Genomic DNA, 16,003 nt, shown 5'->3' on the forward strand with positions numbered 1-16,003 from the left:
TCAATAGCATCTTTAGGTTATGATTCTGGCTACTTTGCAGGAGGCAAAGTGTGGTTGGTAAGAGGAGCTGCAAGTGGAATCAAATTAGATTTGAATCCCATGTACTAGTAAGTTCTAAAGCCTCATAAGCACTGTTTTCCTTTCTCACTATATCAGTATTTTAATTTTTATATTAATTTGTATGGCTGCTTAATCTATATCATGTACCTATTTGAAGATATTTGAGTGACGGGATTTTCGCTGACCTTTTTATCCCTAGAACCTAGGCAGAGCTAGGCATATAGTAAGTGCACGATGAACATATTTTTTAAAGGACAAATGGATAAGATGGGTGCAGTGGTGTAACCTGTAGTCCAGCTATTGAGGAGCCTGAGGCAGAAGGATTGTTGAGAGCCACAGCCGAAGGGGCCCCAGCAAACTTCCAGCTGCCGGCTGATGATTGGCTCACAGCGGCCCAGCAACATCTAGCTGATTGGCTCCTCTGCGGTGATGCTCATTGGGCTGTTTCCCTGCCCTTTCAGACCACGGAGCTGCTCATTGGGGGACTTTTTTGGCTCCGCCCACGTGACCCAGCCAATCGGCCTCAAGAGCAGGAGGATTGTGGGAGGTGGAGAGAAGCTTGTGGGGGAGAGAGGCTTGTGGAAAGCCGGTGGTGGCAGTTGAGGCTCTGAGGGTTTTTCCTGAGAGGCTGTTTTGTTTGGCGTGTGTGGTTCTAAAAATAAAGTTAGTTTCTTTTGACAAGTGGCTCCTGATTGTGCCCAGCCAGACTGCGGCAAGGATCACTGGAGCTCAGGAGTTTAAGAGCCATCTGGGCAACATAGTCAGACCCTGACACACTCTCTCTCTCTCTCTCTCTCTCTCTCTCTCTCTATATATATATATATATATATATATATATATATATATATATATATACACACACACACACACACACACACACATATGAAAAAAAATTTTCCTGGACTATGCAGTTTTGTATTTTGATAGTAGTAGCTAGCATCAGCAATATGCCCAACACTGTCACTGATTGATCACTAGATGGGTTTTCTTTCCTTTGCCAGAGCATAATAACTGATGGGCAGGGACATTTACTGTAGGATGATTGAATGCCATGGCTTCTAGCATGTGCCAGGCAGAAGGGAGATACTCAGCAAATTGTTATTATACCAGAGAAAACTAAATGCGTCTGGGGTTTTTCAGACCTTCATGGGCAAAGGGTGGCTAAGATGTTTAGGGAATGTAGGAGTGGAAGTGTGGAAGAAGAATTACTTTCCTCCAGAGAACTAAAAAGCCAACCTGCCCAATACTACAAAGTACTTCTGTTTTTGCCAATTTATACTCTCATCAGCAGTGCCTGAGAGTTCCCGTTTCTCTGCCCCTAGAACTGACATAGTCTATTATTAGCCTTTGGATCATTGTCAGGAGATCATTAGGGTTGTCAGTAACCCTATGAAAGTGCCATTCTTATTTCTGCAGGCTTTGCAATCCTGGATTAAACTGGTCACAAGTCATTGAAGAAACAAGTCTCTTTGATTCTTCCACAATACACAATAGCTGACATTCCAGCACCCCTCAATATCCTCCATGAATTGGATGTGTTTCATGAGTCCCTAGCAAAGGCCTTTCTGTTACCCATGGTCCCCCCATTTTCTTCTCTCTCACATTGTCCATGTCAACCCTGGCACCACAAGCATGCACCCCTGCCTGTGTCACAGCAATCAGTAAGAATTATATAGTATTTGTTGATGCTGTTCTGTGCCATTGACCCATCACAGAGATTTTAGAGTGATGGTTCCTTCAGGTTTTTATCAATACAGGGTTGCTAGTGAACTTGCAAATACAGGAGAACATAGACTAGACAGTCCTTCACTGCTTCCTTACAAGGTTTTCTTGTGCAAATATTTACCTGTGCACATACATCATCCTAATAAAATTCAATTCTCCACAGAGCCAGTCTGTGAATAAAGTTAAAGTCAAAGAAATATTAATTAGAAAGCATTTCTGGTCCTTGTACCCATCTCTTGAAAACCCTTAATGGCCCCCAATGCACACCACACGCTACACTTCTCAAACTGCTCGAGAGGTCTCATGTGAGAGATCACAAGACTCTTTTTCTGCCCCAGTTTGTGTGTATTTCTCTGCCCTCTCTCCTTTCTTCTTTTCTCTCTTCACTGTGTAGACAAGCACATCCTTTCGCTAATGCTTGCAGCTTCCATCCTCTGCCTGAGCAGCTAAACCCTTAGTGTGTGGAAGGAGAATAAGTTTGAGGAAAGGTAGAAATAATCACATTGTAATAAATCCTTCTTGTCTACCTTGCATCCAATTTTATTTCTACATTTTCAGTATATATAGGATCCTACTACATGTACTAAACAGCGATTGGCTTTTTATTTAATGTTCATATATACTGTATTAGTATCTATTCCTGTCAAAAATTACTCCAAACCTTAGGGGCTTAAAGCAACAAGCATTACTACTGCATGATTGGGTGGATGAGTTTCAGATGCAACTTCTTTGGGCCACCCTGACTCCATGTCTCTTAATGCTGTAGCAGCCAAACTTTTGTCTGAGGCTGTGATCTCTTCTGAAGGCTCCATGACAGTGAGATGGGAGTCTTCTTCCAAACTCATGGATATGCTTGTTGGAGGGCTTCTGTACTTTGCCACATGGGTCCACACACAGGTTGGTGGTTTGACTCAGGATATGGCAGCTGGCTTTGCCAAAAGTGATGATCCCAGAGAGATTGCACCCAAGATGGAAACCAGAGTCTTTTTGTTACCTAATCTTGGAAGTGACACCTTATCACTTCTCTCATATTCTGTTTATCAGAAGACAATTGGCAGGTCCAACCTACTCTTGAGGAGGAAGTGTTACACAAGGACGTGAATGCTAGTGAGCAAAGCTCACTGAGCACCAACAGAGATGCCTAGCATGTGGTACACCTCACTCTTTTTAACTATGGCACAGTATTTCAAAGTTTATATGAACTAGACTTTTTCAACTATCAGACATGATTTATTTTTTTTTATTTTCACTTTCTTTTATTAAATTGGTTGTGCTTTTTTTCTAATGCTTTAGAACTTACATATTATATTTATATTGGTTAATATTAATTTTTAACATTGTCAGGATTTTTATTTTGCTACCTGTCCTGAGAATAAGATAAGACTCTCGGCATACTTTAACTCCTTACCTACATCTTCGTTTTCTTAAAATCACCTGAATTCTTAACACTAGATCCAGGATATATAATATTATGGTACTAGACACACATAAAGCTCTTCAGAAGCACTGAAGATGTGGTTGGTCTGCATTGAGATGTGCTGTAAATATGAAATATATGCTGGATTTCAAACACAAAATAAAATATATTGTTAATAATTCTTACACTGATTGAATTTCGAAATGATAAGATTTGGGGCATACTAGTTTAAATAAAATACAGTATTAAAATTAATTCAAATTGTTTATTTTGCTCTCTTTAATATAGCTCCTCAAAACTTTTTACAATTATTTACATAACTCATATTTACAGCTTACATTATATTTCTACTGAACAGTGCTGCTATGGGTTGTAGTAGTAGTTTTTATTTTTAATGTAATGGCTTTATATTCTCAGGAATAATTTCTTAGAAATTGCCTTAAGCTTTTAATCCATATTTTCAAAAACTGTTTGGACTTAAATTTAAGTTTTATTGGTGTTTTCTTTTCATTTTTCCTTGTGTCTCATGACTGTCTCTTTCTTGGATTTATTGTTTATTTTGGTAACTTCAACCTTAAGTTATTCTTTCATATAGAGTCTGTGGAGATCAACTTTTAAAGTCCTTATCTATCTGAAAATATTTTTCTCTCATTCTTGATTTTGCTTGGCTGGATAGAGAACTGCTCTGTTTTCCCTTACAATATATTGTTGGTAGTTCTGATCAATATAGGTAATCTGCTCCCTTTTTTCTGATTGTAAGGTCTCAGGGCTTTCTCTTTATTCATACAGCTCAGACTTTTCAGTAGAATGTGTCAAGCGCTGCTTTTATTTTTTCACTTCTTCTGCTTGGTTCTGGGAGGACCCTTCTAGAACAGAAGACTCTCATTTCTTCAGTGATGTCTCTAAAAAGCTGCTTGAGAGGTCTAAAAAGCATCCCACTGTTTATTTTCATCTTTTCTAAATCTCTGGATGACCTATCATAAGGTTGTTAGGACTTTAGAGCTGTCCTCCAGACTCATTTCTTTCTCTCCCATCTGCCATCATTCCAGCAGAACCCCTCTGCCCAGTCTTCCTTTGATTAGATCTTCATTGGAGTCCATTCTTCTGTTCTGATACTGATAGTTTTGTTGGTTGTTTTTCTGTTTGTTGTTGTTGTTGTATCTGCCTTTCCTCTTCATTTTGTACTTCAATAGGAATTGAAGAGGAAGAATCCGTCAAAGCCTTTCAGGGTCACTGTGAATTGTATTCTTCCAGTTTGTGTTTATTCTTTTATTTATTATTATTTCTTAGTTTTTTGGACATGAAGTAGGATTTATTGTTGGACTGAGTGAGAAAGGGGCAACACAGAGAAAGTCTTCTTGAGTGCAGGCTCTACCACTGGCCCAGGGGACCATGACTGGGAATATTTGATAAAATAACCATCTTAGCCACCATGTCTGCTAATTAACCTGTATTAAACTTGGTAAAGCCCACCAATTTGGGATGTAGATGTTCTGGTGGCCAAGGAACTTAGACTTGGCCTTGAGAAGGGCCTCAAACACATGTCCCTTGTTCTGCAGCTTGGTGCATGCAGAACTGATGACTTGGCCAATGTGAACTCTGGCCATCATGCTCTGGAACTTCCCCCAAATGCACCCTGCATACCTGTCTAGACCTGAGATAGGACACAGCACAGGATCAGACAGAGACAGGAATGGGTTTTGGAAAGGGCTATCTTCATGGTCCTTCAGGGTGACCTACACAAGCTACAGGCTGCCTACTCTTCTGAGGAGGTTACGATTTGCAGCTTTGCACACTAGGATCCCAGTAGCAAAGGAGTCTGTTAGTTTAACTGGCTGAAGATGCTGTTTTATTGAAGATTTAGAGTTCTTACCCATAGTGCTTGACTAGAGGACAATCTGCTGACAGAGAACATAGTGTGTCACCCACCTACCCTTCTCTATGAACTGGAAGATCATCCTTAGATCAAGCTTGGATATCTCAACTCTTGTCTTGAAATTCATTATTTCCTAGATGTACTCTGTATTTCTCATGTAGAAGTTCTCAAACTAGCTGCAAGTTAAAATATTTTGTTTTGTTTGTTTTAGTTGTTATTTTTATTATGATAAAATGCACATTACATAAAACTTATAATTTTAACCATTTTAAAAGTATAATTCAGTGATGTTTACCACATTTGAAATTTTGTACAACAACAACAATTAAAGTATTAATGACCCCATTCAGAGGGGATGTGTTAGACAGCTTTTGGCTGCAAGTAACAGAAAATGCAGTCTAAACAATAAGGACACATTTTTGTCACCCTAAAGGGAAACCCAAGTTTTGTAATATACTTAGACAAATAAGAAGGTTTAAGCTCTAATTTCCAAATGCCTCCAAATTTGGGGATGGGGACTTGAGAAGGGTTCTACAGTAACTGTCATCTTCAAAAGGGATTTAATAAATGGTCACTTGTCTGTGGACTCAGAGATGACAGAAGTGTCTCTGATACTTGGCTACAAAAAAAGTACTCAATTCTCCAGTGAGCTACAAACTCAACCACTTGCAGTACTGAGACAAATAATCAAACATGAGACATGCCAGTAATGTAATACCATGGTAAATTAAATCTTGCAGTAATGGGGCTGGGATGTGGCTCAAGCGGTGGCGCACTCGCCTGGCATGCGTGCGGCCCAGGTTCGATCCTCAGCACCACAAACAAATAAAGATGTTGTGTCTGCCAAAAACTAGAAAATAAATATCGAAAAATTCTCTCTCTCTCTCTCTCTCACTCTTTAACTCTCTCTTTTAAAAAAATAAATAAATAAATCTTGCAGTATTGATCACTGTGTTTTTAATATTCCATTCAATAAAGGCCTTTCTACTTGACACTTTTTCTTTGAATTCCAATAGTCAGTTAAATACAAGTAGGTGAGTGAGCCCAGGTTTTGTAGATTAGCATCATAAACAGAAACTGCAGCCATGTTAAAGCCTTGAACGAATAAGTATGGACTAATTTCTTTTCTAATTTTTGGACACAAAGAGGTGGATATTTAAGCATTCAGTAAACTAATGTATCATACCTGACACTTATTATACATCAAATACCTTTCAAAGAGCTTTTGAACAGTCCCATGAAATAGTCAGAAAAGTATTAATGACCCCATTCACAGGGGATATGTTAGGCAGCTTTTGGCTGCAAGTAACAGAAGAAGCAGTCTAAACAATAAGGAACATTTATTATATCACAGAATTATTACAAATAGAAATAAAATTGATTTTCCAGAGGAGGAGGAAGCCAATTAAAATACTAGCTGACAGGATAAAATTTGTGTATCTATCATTTACCTATAACTTACAAAGACAATGAACAGGACTATAATCCAATACCTTGGAAGGATACATCACAGAAAATATGTGTTTTCTACTGAAAGGCAAAATTTTTTTTCCCATATCACCAAAGATGCTATTTACTGTGCAGGATTCTTTGTTGTTGTTGTTTTATATGTTTGCTTGTTTTGTTTTGCTTTGTTTAGCTATTTGAAGATTTAAAGATGAGAACTGGCCACATTTAGAACTATTATGTCTTTCCATTTCTGGGTCACAAATTCTTTTTAAAAATACCTCTACAGGCTGCAGTTGTGGCTCAGTTGTAGAGCGCTTGCCTAGCATGTTTGAGGCACTGGGTTTGATCCTCAGCACCACATAAAAATAAATAAATAAAATAAAGGTATTGTGTCCATCCACAACCAAAAAATTAAAACAAAATCTCTAAAACCAAAAAATTGTTGCACACTAGGCTCAAATATCACAGAGCCCATGAGAATCCAAGTGACACTGTCATAAGGAAGGACACCTCAGGGGTCAGAAGCTGGATAAGCTCCAATCTACCTTCTTTTTGAAGAAGCCCTTAACACCAGGTGGCCAAGTTCAAAATCCGGTTCCTGGTGAGAAGGTCTTGGAATCTTGGCAAAGCAGTTTGTGGAAACTTAACAGGTCAGGAGGAGTCAAAGAGCACTGAGGGATATGAAGTCAAGGAGGAGGGGGCATGTACTGATCACCCACAGCATGACTAGCCTTTTAAACTTCCACTCCATTTAATGCTATATGAGGGTGTGCTGGGTACCATGCTCTGGCCGCATTCTCCACTGTTTCTTCCTTTGTGCCAGGACTGCACAGAGGTTCTTCAAGCATGCTCTGCAGACTCGATGCGATTGTTTGTTGCCTTGTGAGCGAAACTAGCCACCTTTTCTTGGAACATTATTTTGACTTAAAAGAAATATTGGCAGAAGAACAATGGTTATTTGGCAGTGCACAGTCTAGCAAGAGAATATTCTGGTATCCCAAGAGGCTAATAAAATATTTTTCCTTGTTTAACAACATACCTGTGCAAAGCCCGATTGTTTTCAAACAAAACAATGAATAGTAACAAATTCGATTCAGAAACAGAAATGAGAATTCAGTTGCCTTCCATTGAGTCAGATTTCTAAAAATGTAAAATAGTGCCACTCTTCTCAGAATTTTTTCTTTTGATTTGGGGAAATAAAAATGTTTATGCTGATATTTTCTGAGTTTATTATTTTTATATGTATGGGTAATATTTAAAAGTTTATCAGTATTATTGTCAAGTGTGATAAATAATACAATTTAACCTATATAACCAAAAGTTCTTCACAGTCCTCAATGATTTTAGTGTAAGGAAGACTTGTGACCAAAGAAATTGAAAATCACTAATTTAACAAAGCGAGATACAAGTCGTTCTGAATTTATAGTGAGTAGCATCGTTTCACTTAGGTAATAAATAAGCTTGGCCATTACCAGCATTGTGAACTCAGGCAAGCCTTCAGCTTTTCTATGTTTGCATTATGTTAAATTTGAGAATTTAGGGAGAACTTAGGAAATTTGTTGTAATGGTTAATTTCATGTATAAACTTGGTGGGGCTAGGGTGCCCTGATGTTAGATCAAACATTCTGGATACATCTGAGAGTGCTTTTTGTAGATGACATTAACATATTAATCAGCAAACTTTGAATAAAGCTTTTTTTTTTTCTGTACCAAGGATTCAACTCAGGAGCACTTGACCACTGAGCCACATCCCCTGCCCCATTTTGTATTTTACTTACAGACAGGGTCTCCTGTGTTGTTTAGCACCTTGCTTTTTCTGGGGCTAGCTTTGAACTCACAATCCCCTTGCCTCAGCTTCCCTAGTGGTTAGGATTATAGGTGTGTACCACTGCACTCAGTTTGAATAAAGCTTATTACCCTCAATAATGTAGGTGAGTCTCATCCATTCAGTTGCAAACCTTAGTAGTATAAAGATTCTCTCTCTCTCTCTCTCTCTCTCTCTCTCTCTCTCACACACACACACACACACACACACCCCTAAACAGGAAGGAATTCTGCAGCAGATGGCCTTTAGACATGAACTGCAATATCAGCTCCTCCTGGATCTCAGCCTGATGGCTTGCCCTGTATGTTTTGGATTTGCCAGCCTCTATAACTGTGAGGCAATCCCTAACATAAATCTTTCTTGCCAAACATATATACACACACAGCTGTTTCTCTGGATAAACCTAACTAATACATTAGTCTTCTCAAATATAAAGGATTTACAATAACAGTCAATAAATTCTTGGTGGGGAAGGAATTAAAAATTAAGGGACATAAAAATGTTTAAAGTTTTATTCATCATGTTAAGTAAATATATAAACTATGTTGAAATAGCACCAATAAACATATATATTACTTATATAAAGTCATGGTTTTAAACCTAAGGCCTATGCCTGGCAAATCACAAAATAGTTGACCTTGACATACTTCTCCTTGCTCCTCCTCAGCCCTTTTCAGGGGACTTCCCCATCCCTCAGGACTTAAGCATTCACATTTTCTCAGTTTCTTTAATTTTTTGAAACTATTTCCAAGTAAGGTGTTAATGACTTTATACCTCCTAAAACAAGTTATATGTTAAATGGCATTTGAAAAGAAAGAGGAGTGTTCAGCCCATGGACGTAATTGATTTCTAACAGTCAGTGTGAAATCTGTAGTACCTGAGTACAATGAGGCATGTGAGGTAAGGGTCTTTCTGAGGGCTCTCAGATTGGGCAAAGGAGTTCACCCCCCCTGTATTTGACACATCTTTACAAAGTACTCTCGAGGTGGCACAGGTATAGCAATCCTAACTTTGTACCTAGCACAGTAAAGCAGATAATGTGCATGGAAAGTGGTGATGTAAGATACTGAAGAATGGGTAGTGGCTGTCATCCGACATCAGCTCATGGGACAGAGCATCATGTATGTCCTTGCTGAGAGCCATAGCCAAGTAGGAATGACGCATGGCATTTTGGGTTGAAAGGTGACCCTGCTCAGGGATTAGGGTGGCTCCGGGTTTAGGGTGGATCCTGCTGGGAAAAGGGCGGCTCCAGATTAAGGGTGGATCCTGCTTGGATTAGGGCGTATTCTGCTGCCTCAGGCGCCTGCTCCTTTGGAGTTCCCATTGAGTTCTTGCGGGGGTTCTGAGAGAATTGGTGCGCGGAGCCGAGTGGAGGCAGGGTGTTCACGGGAAGTGTGCAGAGACTGCTTGTGAGAGTTCGGGAATAAAGAGTTGCTGTTTGAATCTACAAGGCTTTGTGGTGGCTCAGTTATTTTGTGCCCAGCCAGACTGCGGCATTTGGTGGCCTGTACGGGGAACGCCTGAAGCTTGGAGGTAAGTGAAATTGCTCGCCCCTGAGGGAAGGCGAGAGAATGGGTGACCATTTCAAAAAACAATGTGTTCTTGTTTTCATTTATTTTGTTTTTGTTTCAAGCTGCCTATCCCTAAAACTTTCTCAGGCAAACTGGGAAAAATGGTTGGCTCAAGGTTTCAAGTTGTTGGGCCCTAAGGAAGAGAAAATTGATACAACGATTTTTTATTCCGTTTTTGTTTCATTCTGTTTCGGTTTTGTTTTGTGTTATCTTGTTGGGTTGTGTTATCTTTATAGTAGATTAGAAATTAGTGAAAAACAAACTGAAAGAGTGTTAAGTAAATTGTTAGAGGTCCAGACTATGGTAGAAAACATGTTAGATCAAGCAAAAGAGAAGGTCTCTCCAGCTAGTCAGATAGAGGAAGAAAATTTAAAGGAAAAAAGCTTAGAGGAGAAACAGCTATCAGGGGGGAAACTACAACAGGAGGCTGCTACTAACTCCGTTCTATCACCAGAGGGCATAATTCAACGAACAGCTCCACCTATGGAGACAGCTGAGTGGCCCTCAACCCCCGTAGTTGATAGATTGAATCCTGAGGCAGGACCTCAAAGATTAGCATGCCCTGTACTTGAGCAGGCAGGAGGGCAACGAATTCACCATGCTTTAGATTTCAAAACAGTGAAGCAATTAAAGGAGGCTGTAACAACCTATGGTCCACAAGCACCCTTCACTGTAAGCATGGTTGAATCCAATACCAACTTGGACATGACGCCAGCAGATTGGGCTAACATGTGTAAATCTGTGCTAAATGGAGGACAATATTTGTTATGGAAGGTTGCCAATGAGGAATTTTGCACAGAGACAACTAGGTGAAGTGAAGCAGCCGGTTACACTCAAATAAATCTAGATATGTTGTTAGGAAAAGGACCTTATGAGGGTCAAGGGCAACAAATTGAATATGATCCTGCTATATATGCACAAATTGCTGCAGACGCAGTTAGGGCATGGAAGACTTTACAAGGACATGGAGATTTACAAGGTCAGTTATCTAAGGTAATACAGAGAGCTAATGAACCTTACGCTGAATTTGTACATAGGCTTATTCAAACAGCTGCCAGAGTTTTTGGGGATACAGAACAAGCAATGCCATTAATAAAACAACTGGCTTATGACCAAGCAAATCGTTGCTGCAGAGAGGTTATTAGACCTTGGAAACATGAAGATTTAAACACATATATTAAATTATGTAGAGACATTAATGAACAAGGGCAAGTCTTGGCAGCTGCAGTACAACAGGCTTTAGATGCCAGGCCAAAAACATGCTACAATTGTGAACAAACAGGACATTTTAAAAGGAATTGCCCCATAGGAAAAGGGTTTAACAAAACTAGGTATCAAAGGAATAGAATACCGGGTATTTGCCCACGATGCCATGGAAGGAGACATTGGGCTAATGAATGCCTTTCTCAAACCACCATAGAGGGTATTCCGTTATCAAAGAATGGACAAGGACCAGGTGTTTACCCATGATATCGTGGAGAAAGGCATCAGGCTCCATTGCCAAAAAACGGACTGGGGGGCCCAATGCTCCGGGGCCCACAACCACAAATATATGGAGCAATGGAGGAACCCAGCAACACCATCAGGGTAGTGCCCAGGACACATTATCCATTAAATCCCTCATCAGACAAACCAGAGGGAGCACAGGGTTGGACAACTGCGCCTCTGCCAGAGCAGTACTAACTCCAGAGATGGGAGTTCAAATCATTCCCACAGGAGTAAAAGGACCTCTTCCCCAAGGAACAGTAGGCTTATTATTGGGACACAGTTCTTCTACACTAAAAGGACTTATGATAAGTCCTGGGGTAATTGATCCCGATTATGTAGGTGAAATAAAAATTATAGCTAGTTATCCAAGAGGTATATCAGTAATTTCACCAGGAGATAGAATAGCACAGTTATTAATAATACCCAGCCTGCATGATAAATTTTCCAGTCGTACTGTAGAAAGAGGTTCCAGGGGATTAGGCTCCACAGGTGTAGATTGGGCTATGCTGTCTTTAAATTTAGATTCTCGCCCAGGACATGAATTTAATGGGCTACTGGACACAGGTGCTGAACTTAGCATCATATCTCGTCAAGAATGGCCAAAACATTGGCCATTACAACAAGCCAATCAAACGCTTCGAGGCCTAGGAGTGGCGACTAATCCCCATAGAAGTGCAGTGGTATTAGATTGGAAGGATCCTGAAGGATGTGAAGGAACTATACAGACCTATGTATTGGATCATCTTCCTATAAATTTATGGGGACGAGATGTCCTAGATCAATTAGGTTTGACATTAACAAATAACATCAATCCTAATGTGCCCACTACTAGGGCTAGACAAGGTTTTAGGAAAGAAAAAAGATTAGGAGAACAAGAACAAGGTATAGCAGCACCAGTTCAAATAGATCAAGGAATAAATATACATGGATTGGGTTTTCAGAAGGGGCCACTGAGACAATCAAAATTACTTGGAAATCAGAAAGACCAGTATGGGTTCCTCAGTGGCCCCTGACTAAAGAAAAGATACAAGTAGCCCATAACCTGGTTAAACAACAATTAGTGGAGGGACATATACAACCTTCCGTATCTCCCCATAATACTCCCATTTTTGTCATCAAAAAGAAATCAGGTAAATGGAGATTATTGCAAGATTAAAGAGCCATTAATAATGAGATGGTTATTATGGGACCTGCTCAATCAGGGATTCCTCAATTGTCTGCTTTGCCAAAAACCTGGTATGTTTTAGCTATAGATATTAAAAATTGTTTTTTTTCAATTCCAATTCATCCTGAGGATAGTCCACGTTTTGCATTTACTATCCCTGCACTGAATCATGAAGGTCCTGATCAGAGATATGAATGGAAAGTACTCCCTCAAGGGATGGCTAACAGCCCAACTATGTGTCAAATTGATGTTAACAAAGCAATCCAGCCACTTAGAAATCAAAATCCTGAACTACAAATATTTCACTATATGGGTGATGTATTACTAGCACATAAAGATAAAAACACATTGTCAGAATGTTATGCCACACTTACAAATTTATTAAAAAAGTATAATCTAGAGATAGCAATAGATAAAGTACAATTAAATTTTCCAATTAATTATTTAGGAGTTCTATTATCTTCAACCACGGTCCGTCCAAAAATTCAAATACGAGTAGATCAACTCAAATCACTTAACGACTTTCAAAAGTTATTGGGAGACATAAATTGGATAAGGCCTTATCTAAGCATACCAACAGGAGATTTGGGACCTTTATTTGATATCCTAAAAGGTCCATCAGATCCAAATTCACCCCGCATGTTAACGCCTGAAGCAAGAAAGGCATTAAAAATTATTGAAACATATTTGGAAAATATGCATTTGGATAGAATTGATATAAGTTTGCCTTTATTATTTATTGTACTACCAACAAAAAATATTCCTACAGGAGTATTTTGGCAAGAAGGTCCATTATTGTGGATACATTTATCTTATTCTCCTAACACTATTCTTACTAGGTATCCTGAGGCTGTAGGACAATTAATACTCAAAGGAATAAAAGCAGCAAAGGGAGTGTTTGGAATTTCTCCCAATAAAATTATTACTCCATATACTATGGATCAAATTGATGAGTTAGCTAATGAGTTAAATACTTGGGCAATAATCATGTGTAAATCTAATGTTTCATTTGATAATCACTTACCATCTAATCCTTTGTTGTCTTTTTGGTCCTCGCATCCTGTAGTTTTTCCAAAAATGACAAGAAAATCACCTATCATGAATGCTCCAAATATATTCACTGAAGGGTCAAATAATGGTACAGCAGCAGTAGTTACCCCTGATCAAACTTTTACATTTTTAGTACCCAAACAATCAGCTCCAAAGGTAGAGAATAATGCAGTATTACAAGCTTTTGTGATGTTTAAAGATTCTGTATTTAATTTGTTTTCTGATAGTCAGTATATAGTTAATGCTATAGTATCCCTTGAAGATGCTGGTAGGATTTCTCCTTCCTCTACTGTTTTCTCTTTGTTTTCCACTATACAAAGTCTAATCTGGTGTTAGAGTCTGTAAACAAGTCAAAATAACACCTGGCATTTTGCCAGGGGAATGTTAGAGTTCGTAAACAAGTCTGGATGGTGCCTAGCAAAATGCCAGAGGGAGTGGTTTGAGAAGTAACAAAAGCGAGCCATTAAGTGTAGAGATTCCTTATTGGTTGACTGATGTATCTAGTTTATGCTAATTAGATAAGCTGTGTGGAATGTATAAATACTGCTCCTGTCCTGCAATAAACGGCTCCTACTCCTGCTGTATCAACATACACAAGTTATTCGTCACCCCCCGGTTATTTTGCTGCAGCCAGCCGGACTCCGGCAGATGGTGGCCTGTTACGGGGAGCCCCGGGACACTCGGGGGTAAGTGACGAAAAAAGCTGCCCGTCCATAGATAGGACGGGAGCAATCTGCTCGTCCCTAGGCAGATAGGGCGAGAGGAAAAATGGCCATTTCGAGAAAATGGAGAAGATTGATACAGTATGTTTGTGTCTTGTTTTGTCTCAGTGTATTGTATTGTCTTTGTGATGAAAATATGGAAGGGGCGAGAAGTAAATTACTAAGGGAAGAAGGCACCCCAGTGGAACCAAGAATAGTTAGGGCATGTGTTGATAGAAGCCCAGGAACTCTAGTCAGAAAGAAACAGAAAGTTCAGAAGAAGAAAGATTATCAGAGGAAAAAGGATTATCAGGAAAAAAGTTGCAGCAAAAGGCTATTACTGAATACTTTTCGTTACCGGAGGGTGCATGAATCGGCGCTGCATGAATCGGCGCTGCGGCTGCCACATGCGCGAGCTGGTCATGGAGCAGCAAGGGCTTTCCAAACGGCGGCAGCCGGCTCTTCCACTGCTGAGAGCCCAAATCTAGACCTGACTTGGAGGCACAGTCTCGCAGGCTCTTGCTCCCTGTGCCCAGTAGCAGTTTGAGTCCGGGACTCTCCCCAGGGCCATCTGGGGCTACCCGGGACGCTACAGCCGCAGAAGACACTACTGGTGTCCCTGATGTTTGGTCATTTCCAAGACCAGTAACTACAATGGTTCTCCCACACCTGGAAGCTAATGAGTAATGAGCACTATTAATGCTTATTTCAAATGCAAAAAAACCTTGATATAATGTACTAAATTGTTCAGAAGGTTGTTTTCTTAGTAGAATGCTACAGGATTTTCTTTAGCCATCCGGAGTTCCTGCCTTCGTCCCAGTGCCGGTAAAGACCAAGGTGGAAGAATTCCCAGTGTTGCTGAGAACCGGACTGAGATTTCAGCTGAGAACCGGACGAGACTTCGGATCAAGCTAGCTGCCTGCAGAACTTACCTGGACTGTGATTTAAGCTAGCTGCCTGCAGAACTTACCTGGACTGTGATTTAAGCTAGCTGCCTGCAGAACTTACCTGGACTGTAAGTTAATCTATCTTTGCAAATGGTGTCATTGCTGGTAAAATTTTTCCAAGGGCTTCTTACATGGAGCCATGGAATGGCTTGGTATTGTGACATTTTGTATCCTTCCTTTCTGTTTGTAACAGGTTATTTATGGTGTTTTTGTAAAAACCACTATGGTCGTTATTTAAATTAAACAAAAGGGGGAAATGTTAGAGTCTGTAAACAAGTCAAAATAACACCTGGCATTTTGCCAGGGGAATGTTAGAGTTCGTAAACAAGTCTGGATGGTGCCTAGCAAAATGCCAGAGGGAGTGGTTTGAGAAGTAACAAAAGCGAGCCATTAAGTGTAGAGATTCCTTATTGGTTGACTGATGTATCTAGTTTATGCTAATTAGATAAGCTGTGTGGAATGTATAAATACTGCTCCTGTCCTGCAATAAACGGCTCCTACTCCTGCTGTATCAACATACACAAGTTATTCGTCACCCCCCGGTTATTTTGCTGCAGCCAGACAGACTGTGGCAATCTGGGACAGAAAAGATCCATTCTTTATAGGACATATCAGGGCACATACAGGATTGCCTGGAGCCCTTAGTTTGGGCAATGATTTAGCAGATAAAACTACACATGACATACATATTTTCTCTACACTAGAAGAAGCTACAAATTTTCATAAAAG

At 39.8% G+C, this 16,003-nt stretch overlaps 1 non-coding gene across 1 annotated transcript; it reads right to left on the reverse strand.

Annotated features, from left to right (window-relative positions):
* Positions 1-4,910: 4,910 nt before the first annotated feature.
* LOC124106112 (small nucleolar RNA SNORA70) lies at positions 4,911-5,043 on the reverse strand. The gene has a single exon (XR_006855998.1). It is a non-coding gene; the product is annotated as a small nucleolar RNA SNORA70 (small nucleolar RNA).
* Between the last annotated feature and the right edge of the window lie 10,960 nt (positions 5,044-16,003).

The sequence above is a fragment of the Marmota monax genome, unplaced genomic scaffold, assembly GCF_021218885.2.
Source record: "Marmota monax isolate L192 unplaced genomic scaffold, Marmota_monax_Labrador192_F-V1.1 WCK01_AAM20220418_F8-fsc00057, whole genome shotgun sequence".
Classification (NCBI taxonomy): Eukaryota; Metazoa; Chordata; class Mammalia; order Rodentia; family Sciuridae; genus Marmota; species Marmota monax.